The sequence below is a fragment of the Lacerta agilis genome, chromosome 12, assembly GCF_009819535.1.
Source record: "Lacerta agilis isolate rLacAgi1 chromosome 12, rLacAgi1.pri, whole genome shotgun sequence".
In the NCBI taxonomy this organism is placed as follows: Eukaryota; Metazoa; Chordata; class Lepidosauria; order Squamata; family Lacertidae; genus Lacerta; species Lacerta agilis.
Window position 1 is genome coordinate 31,838,982 of NC_046323.1, and position 9,740 is coordinate 31,848,721.

Sequence of the window (9,740 nt, forward strand, 5' to 3'; positions counted from 1 at the left end):
ATTTCATAACATTTATGCACCACTTAAACTCCAAGGCTCCTGCTCTCTCTTATTTGGGTCTTGGATCAGACAGCCCTTTGAATGGAGGACTCCTGCAAACAGAGGATTCCCCCCCCCCCGCCCCCTGTAAAGTAGAGAAATTGGCCACCCTATCTCCTGGCCTCTTTGGAAAAACATTTCCAAGCAAGAAACTAGATATTCTATTTCCTTAGCCAAGAAAAAGATGCAGGTCTCGCTATTTTCAAAGCAATGTACTAAAGCTACATTCTGATTCTGCTCAAATATATAGACTGTGTCTCTTGTGCATAAGTTAGTAGCATAAATAGAATTAAATATTTATTCATCATATTCAAGTGCTTTGAGTCTAATGCTCGAAGATATTACATTAGGAATGCAGTTGTACTCAGGATGAGTGACTGTTCAATGAGGACTCCCTGAAATATCCTTTGTAGAAGGGAAGAGTTGCCAAGAATAGCACCTGATCAGGAAGGCATAACCTTGTCAGGATTCCACCTGACAGCTCAGTGTAAACGCTTCATAAATCTCTCCCGTAGCCAAGGAAAATACATTTATGCCAGTTTGCTCACCTTGAAAAGATCAGACTGTTCGGCTTGAGAATTAGACGGTGGCTGAAGTTCTTTCACTAACTAGCACAGGAGGCAGTGAGTATTCAGGAATGCTCCAATGACTGATTTGTGTAAAACTAAGTTACTAGTCCCTATTAGTCTCACCCTCACCAAGCCCTATACCATTTAACACAACATGCTTGTTTGATTATACAAAGAGAAGTATAGTCATTGTAAAGTGATTTTATTAGAGGACAGTCAGTTACAAGCACTCAGTTAAAAATACTGTATAAGCCAAGCACTCATAAAGGTAAAGGTACCCCTGACCATTAGGTCCAGTCACGGACAACTCTGGGGTTGCGGTGCTCATCTCGCTTTATTGGCCAAGGGAGCCGGCATATAGCTTCCGGGTCATGTGGCCAGCATGACTTAAGCCGCTTCTGGCGAACCAGAGCAGCACACGGAAATGCCATTTACCTTCCTGCCAGAGCAGTACCTATTTATCTACTTGCACTTTGACGTGCTTTCGAACTGCTAGGTGGGCAGGAGCTGGTACCAAGCAACCGGAGCCCCCCCCCCCCCCCGTCATGGGAATTTGAACTGCCTACCTTCTGATTGGCAAGCCCTAGGCTCTGTGGTTTAACCCACAGCGCCACCCGCGTCCCTAAAACCTAGCCACTACTCAGTTTCAACCTATTATCTGCAATATAGGGATACAGTATTAATGCTGATCTGTCGTATGAGCAGGGCTTTTTTTCAGCTGGAACTCAGTTATGGCAGCACCTCTCAGGTGGGCACCATTGCCATTATAAGAGAACAAGGGAGGCATTCATGGTGAGTTCTAGCACCTCTTTTTTCTATAAAAATAGCACTGCTTACAAGGTTGTCACCATGCTTACACAGCACATGCTACTCCCCTGTGCTCAGGAAAACTCATCCCAATGTGACTGTGCTCTGTTCCATTGGAGGACAGCCAGATGTCAGTCCATTAGAACCTGCTCCTACTAGCACCTTAGCCAAAATAAAACATGGGTAATGCGCAGGTAATTCTCCACCCCCCCCAAACTTTTCAGGAGGCTGTTGTTGTTAGATATGTTTTACGTTTTATAGTTGTACCCAATTATATAATAACTTACGCTGTACTTTACAAGAGTCAAGTTGTGGAGTTTATTGCACGGATGACATTGTGTATAATTTGACATTGGTTGTGTGTGCTCATTATATATTATGAGCTACACGGAGGCCCATTTACCAAACAAAATGCATTGTCTGGAAATGGTTCATTTGGATCCACATTGAATTCTTTCTGAATCTCTATTTCGTTTGGAATTGTTCTATTGTACATTGCCTTGGTATTAGTTTAAGGCAGCAGTCAGGCTGCATTCCCTCTGGGACCACAGGTCCAGATGCAAAAGTGTGTGGAGAAGCAAGTTTGTCTCTTACCTCTGTACAGAAAGCTACATTCCAGTCACACAAAGTCAGAGGCTCCCGCAGATGTCCGCATCTGTCCACTGAGGCAAAGAAGATGTGTTGTTGCAATTCAAATTCTCATTCCAGCCTGGCAAACTCTCAAGCAGGGTGCAGAGCAGAGCGAGTGAGAGGTATTGTTGTTGTTGTTGTTATTTTCATTTCTATACTGTACTGCTTTATATTTTTAATTTAAAAATTCCAAGCAGTTTACAACACATTAAAACAGGGGTCAGCAAACTTTTTCAGCAGGCGGTCGGTCCACTGTCCCTCAGACCTTGTGGTGGGCCGGACTATATTTTGAAAAAAAGAAAAGAAAAAAAGAACGAATTCCTGTGCCCCATAAATAACCCAGAGATGCATTTTAAATAAAAGGACACATTCTACTCATGTAAAAACATGCTGATTCCCGGACCGTCCGCGGGCCGGATTTAGAAGGCGATTGGGCCAGATCCAGCCCCTGGGCCTTAGTTTGCCTACCCATGGGTTGAAGGCTGTGGAAGCTCAGGCTCAATGACCTGGGTCTACGCTAAGAGACAGCCAATATGTTCTCAGAGTATGGCCTGAGGCCACGTAGAAAGGTCTGGGAGGCCATTTGCATCCTGGACCAGAGGTTCCTCACTCCTGTTTAAACATTTTAATCAAACAGATAAAAGAAATGCAATAACTTTGAGCATATCCACCAGGACATTCTCTTTTGCAAGCCCCATTGTAATGCACAATGTGCAGGCTGTTAACTTCTAAGGGCAGGAGATCCTCCATGTGGATTACACTCTTTAATTCCCTCCTATAAGGTTTTCACATCACGTCTTTCTGCAAAGGCTATGCAATCTCAAAGGCAGTGCCAAGTAAATAAGCACAGTATATATATATTTGCAGCAGATCAAAGCTTAAATTAAATTTCAGTATCATCTACTATGTCTCTGACAAGCAAAAATTATATAAAATGAGTGTTTCTGCAAAAATCCCAGGCAGCCAGTGACTATTCTTGTGCCATAAAAAGAAAACATGACCTTTGCTTGACTATTATGAGAGCTGAGGAATGATCAGAACACTTTTAAAACACCTAACAAAATGAGTAAAAGCAAAACAAAACAAAACACGGTGTACCAAAACAAATTAAAAATCCACTGATCACTAAATCCCAGCCTATCACCCTCTACCCTGCAAAAGTACTTACAGCACTTTTTGGAAATAATCAGGTTCAGAGTTTTATGTACCTCAAGGGAAACCAAGGACCACAAGCATCAGGCAGCCACCATAATTATCTCCCTGCCTGCTGTGTTTATTATATTTTGTGCACAGGTGGTGCAAAATTGAGGGCAACAAGCAGCTTTTATTAAAGATTGTCACTGCATGCAAGAGAAGTGTCCACCGCTATGGAGATGCAGAGTTGTAAAGGACAGGTTTAGCACCTTTAAACAGAACCAGTGTGGATGCTGGAAACCAAGTACCATATAATGTTCTAAGGCAGTGACTGTTTTAGGCACACCCAATATGTGTGTAACTACACACACACACACACACACACACACACACACACACACACGTCATCTGAAGCCCGGGGTAGGAGTCTTGTTATTGGCATGACAGCATAAATCTGGCAGGCTTTGCCCTCTGAGGCCTGGGACAAGTGTACCCAGCTGCCGTCCCCCACCTGCCCCGCCTCTGCATGGGCCTGACGGCTACACTGTTGAGCTATGACTTAGGGAGACACTGCTTGAAATCCCCATTCATGTGTAAAGTTCACTGGGTGACTTTGGACCAGTCACAATCTCTCAGCTCAACCTACCTCACAGGGTGCTTGTGAGGATAAAAGAGTGGTGACAGGGCAGAAACCTATGCCATACTGAGCAATTTAGGGGAACGGCAGGATGAAAATGTAAGGAATAAATAATGGCTTACACTGCCTGGACTGGGAGTGCTTTCAGACAACCTGTTTATCATGCAGTTATCCTGATTTGTTTGCAGGGAGGTTAGATGACACAGTATCAAAGCAAGTGTTACTCAACATTTCCTGCTGCATTTGTCAGTCACTTTCCTTATCGCAAATGTCCAGTCTTTGGGGGAAGTGAGCTTCCTGTGCAAGACCTCCTACTCAGCTACAATTGCACAGCTTGAACTCACTGATGTGTGATTGAATCCCACCTGAAAATAACAATAGTCTAAAATAACCTTTGGTCTGTGAGCTCAACCATGGAAGATAGTTACAATTGCTTGTACTGTTATGGATCTAGAAGCTTTCCAAGACTGTGAATCTGAAGAACAGTAAGTCAGGTGATAAGTCTTACTGATGATCATCATTACTAAATGAAATCCAAAAATTATGGACATAGATCTGGACCTACTCTAGGTCAGAATTTTTTGTTGTGTTTTTAAAAGCTGTAATTTCTATTACTGTGGGAACAAGACATCACAGAGCCACAGAAGGGAGTCTAGTTTGGCATTTATTACATTCTTATTTCTTATTTCTTACATACTTATAATATGGCATATATATATATATATATATATATATATATATATATATATATATATATAGCAGAAAAATTGCATGTATTCCAAAACACATACAGCTACATGTCAAGTAGTTAACTTTTTTCATTTAAGACAATAAAAACAAATCTCAGAAGACAGAGCAATAGTATACCGATAAATCAATTTTAAAATTTGTTGTTGTTGTTCAGTCGTTCAGTCGTGTCCGACTCTTCGTGACCCCATGGACCAGAGCACACCAGGCACGCCCATCCTTCACTGCCTCTCGCAGTTTGGCCAAACTCATGTTAGTAGCTTCGAGAACACTGTCCAATTTTAAAATATGTATAATTAATTTGCAGCACAAAGTGAGAATTAATGAAAAGGAAACAAAGAAAATGGTGCCATTTGACTCAAAGCTTTCAGTCTGGCCCAGCCCTTGGAAAGCTTAACTTGATGAGCAAATTTTCCACAGTTACGAAGTCCCATGCTTGTAAATACCAAGCAACCACGGGTTTATTTTTCAGGGCTGCACAAGTCCTGAACAAGCTGCACTGACCAGCCAAAGACTCACATAGCTAAATATTTATGTAGTAAATGCAGCTTGGCTAGAGCTCATCAAGAATGATACCCAGAAGTACCACTTCAGGATTTATTGCTAACGGTACTTAATTTCGTAGAAGACTTGGGACCATACCAGAAGATGCCTTATACCAACTCAAATCTATCTGGCTCAGCATTACCAATGGCTGAAAGTGGCTCTTCAGGGTTTCAGACAGGCCTCTTCTTTCAAGCCCTACCTGGAGGATGCTGGAAATTGAACCTGGGACCTTCTGCATACCAAACATGTGGTCTGAGCTTTGGCTCCTCATTGAGCTTTGGCTCCTCCTAGGAGACCCCAGAAGCAATTGCATAATGTGAGATATATTGTTACACCTCTTGCAGTTCATTGATAAAATATATGGTGGATTGTGATAGGTGTAAGACGCTACCATCACAACATTTTTGAAAGCAGTTTCTCTGACCTTATCTTAGATTTTTTTTTGATTGACAATTTGTTCCAGGTTGCAGCACATTTTTCTGAGCTTATCAGCCTGCCAAGGTTTGCCTCCCAAACGACTCACAGACCATCTGTGTCACCGACAGAGAGTTTGATTTATTCTAGGAAAAGAGCGAGACCACTTGGGTACGTTTTTCAGTGAGGTTCACTGTTATTGTTCTTAGGCTAGGCCAGCCCTACCATTAGACAGTGCAGCAACCACCTCGGGCAGCTGTAGCAACTCCTGGCTCTTCCCCCTGAGCCCCCAGCCAGGCTTCACTGTTGCCATATGGATATGGCCCCTCCTGGGCCCTCTAATCAGGTATGCTCTCCCAGGTGTTCACGGAGGATGTAATCACATCCCTAGCATTGAAGCAAAGCTCAACTGGCAGTCTAGTCAGCTTCTGTTATGTAGAACTGGGCAAGGGTATCAGCATCCTGAGCATAATGTATTGGGCCGGCCCTGATCTTAGGGGAAGATTATCATTAAAAAACAAAAACAAAAAACTCACATGAGTACACCACCAATCTGTTGGTTACTTGATGCTTAGAAAATTAATGTTCCATGTAGGGTCAAATTGTATGAAACAAGGGGTAGGAGGAAACTGCACTTCCTACCTTTGTTCTGAATGTCCAGCATTGAGGCCACACCCCTTCCTTTGTTTGGCTAGATAACTCCACAATGGAGTGCAAGCCCATCTCCCTACAAAGAGAGATGACTTGGCCTAGCTCCAGATCTTTAAACCAAGTGTGGAGAAAGAAAGTGGAACTCACTTTGCACTTTCATGCCCACAAGTGTGTCTGATGTCCAGATCTGTTCTAAAAATGGGACAAAAAGGCATCAGGTGTATACAACAGATCAGGGTTCACCCACACAAGGCAATGTAAGGCAACTACCTCTCTGAATGGGTGCTGCTTGTCTCATCCCACACCCGAGGGAGGAAACAACAGAAGCTGCCCTCTAGGGTTTCCTGGGTTCTGCACCTGCCAACATGACTCAGAGTGGGCCCCTTTCCCCTCCACGATTGCCTTTGATTCCCATTTCAACCATTGGGTGAGGTTGATTTGATTCCCCCACTTGCTCCTGATGGAGAGCTTTACTGACCCTCTACAGAACCTTATGTAGATCTTTATTCCCCCCCCCTCATTTCTGATGGAGATCTTCACCCCTTCTTCCCTGGTGGTGGTGGCATCATTTTTTTGTTTGCCTCAGGTGCCAAAATGTATTGGGCCTGCCCTGCAACAGATGGAGATGAGGCACTGTCGGTGACTGTGATCAGGATTGTAAGCAGTGATCGTGGAAGGCCAGTTGCTTGACTATTTATAGGCATCCTAGCCCAGTCAAGTTGAGAATGAAAGAGTAATAAAGACCGATAACTCCATTTTGGGGCAGGCAAAACATGGGATTTTAAAAAGGATTTATTCTACAAAAGTCATAGGAATAAATTTGATCGAAACTAAATGTGACAGACGAAAAACCTCCAAATAAGAAGTCTAGAAAAATTAGAATAGCTTTTATGAGGAACTTTAAATCAGGGGCTGTCCAAGGTGTTTCAGCACTTGAAGCAAAACACCCTGCTCCCACCCCCACAGTGATGGGGGGCAAACTCCACAAGGGCTTCTCCTCAACAACATATTGTAGTTTCTACTCTAGCCCCACAGCTGGGGATCACTGGGACCAAGGAGGACATAGTATTCCCCCACCCAAACTCTGGTAGGAGCTTGGATGTGTTTCTCCCCTTCCTTCGAGCTGCTGGGATTGCTACAAATAGATGTTTTCAAATGGCAAGAATTGTGCCTCTTTCCACTCCAGCACTTTAGTACATTATTCAGGGTAGCAGTGTTATTTCCTCCAAGTTAGAAAGGCTAGCAAGCAACCTTTGCCTTGCAACATGAAGCTTCACTTAATATATATATGGAGCTATCTGTGCTCTGTAGTTAAGAGTATGCAGGCCTGCAGGCCACTGGTTAGTCTGCAGTCACAGCAAGCAGGTAGACTAGATGGTAGGTAGACCTTTTAATACATTCCAACTCTATGACTTCAACTGCTACCTAACAACAACCAAAACACATATATACTGTAAGTTTCTGATAAGTTTAGTCGTTCAGTGTAAATATTGGTATTTGCCCTCCTGGAAACTTGTGGCCCTCCAGATATTACTGGATTATAACTTTCATTATCCCTGACCATTTGTTATGCTGGATGGGATTGATGGGAGTTGGAATCCAGTATCTGGAAGGCCACAGGTTTTCCATTTCTGGGCTAAGGGATACAACAGTATCGTGCAAGGACAGGGTGGGCAAAAACTTACTACCTCCACCAAAACCATGAGCCTCATTAAACTCTTACCTTGCAATTCCTCCTATAGTCTGGCATGCATCAACAGAAGGAAAATAATGCAATTGGATTTGCTTGGGTTAGTCTGCAGTAAAGAAAACTCTAGATTGCTGCTTTCTTTGTGCAATTGCTAGGAGAGCTAGAATTGATTAGTGGGCAGCTTAACTGATACAATGGTATCTATTGAAGTGGTTGGTATCCTCTCTACCTGTCTCTTTAAGCTGTTAGGCATGATGCAAAGCTGATGCTGAGCAAGGACCAGATCTTAGCTCAGTTTGCACTGATGCAAGCAGCAGACATCTCTCTAGGATTGTATGACTGGGCTGTAAAACTGCCCTACATGGTTAATGTTCAATGGGTTGATTGCAAATTTGAAGGGTTTTTTGGGAACGTTTTAAAAAATGACCAATGTTTTTACATGTCCCACTTCATTCACCTATGTAGAATAAATCTAGCTGCCAGAACTCAGTAGATGACAAAATTAAGAGGCAAATCTGTGTCTATATCCAAAATTACACATGCTATTTTTGTCTGACTTTGGGTTTTCCAAGTCCCCCTCTTTCCCCAGGCAACAACAGCTTATGCAACCACAGCTTACACACATGAGCTCCTCATTATATGGCTTATTTCTCAGAGAGAACCATTCATGGACAACCTACTTGCAGGCACTATTAACACTGATTCAAAATTGTATTGTGCCCTTGTTCCACCATATTAACTGTTTTTCAGAATATTAATAGCAGGACTTGAAATGTTTCTATGCTGCCTTTTCTGAAGTTACTGTTGGACAAACAAAATTTATTGCTCACATGAAGATCTTTCCTAGAAGTAAATATTTTTACAATGCCGAGGTGGAAGGATGAGCAACATGATTTTGTATTTCTATGTGCTACGAGATGAATGGGGGACGGGAGCATCATCACAGTAGTACTTTCAGTGCAGTGTCCCAATTTGGTTTACCAAGAAGCCAGTCACACTGTTTTCAGGTAAGTATACTGAGGATTACAGCCTTCGTATTTCATAAACACTGAACTGGAAAATGTGTGAACTACAAAGGAGCAAATATAAAACACACTCTATTATGAAAGAGAATGTCTCAAGGGAAAATAGAGTGTGAGATAATGGACAACATCAGTTTTAAGTAGGGAGATCTAATCTGAAGTCCCTGCCCGGTCACTGGATCATTGCACTCTTGTAACCTCTTACTTTGCAGGATGGTTGTGATGGTTAAGAGGATCAGCTGTCATGTCAGACACCATTGGAAAAGGGCAAGAAAACTTTCCATTGCATTCAACCTACTTTCACAATGTCTTTATGTCTGCATTCAGATGGCAAGCCAAATCCATTTGTTTTCAATTCCAAACCTATGTGATCTCACATAGCACGAGTCACAAGGGACCAAATCAATGGTTGGAGGCTGGTTTCCAAACCAGCCTATGTTGTGGGTCATCGAGTATATCTGAATTCAAAAGCCACTGACAAACCAGAGCAATGAGGTCTTGCTTTGCTTAAACAGGCTGCTGCACAATGACATGGAAGTATATTATTAATGTATATGCTATATACTTTATTATATCAAAATTATTAGCATGCCACAATCTAATAAATTGCTCCAGGTAGTGTTCAAATCTACAGCAAACACTTGTGGCACCTTAAAAATTAATTTATTATGGTATAAGCTTTCATGGACCATAGCAGGTTTTTAAGATACCAAAGACTCATTATTATTTTTTGCTGCAACACCCCCCCCCCCCCCCGGAAATAATAAAAATCTGGCTTCAAATATCTACAAAAGTAAATTTTGAACAAAAAAAATCTCACAGTATTCATGAACAATTTGATAGTCCTAGAGAGA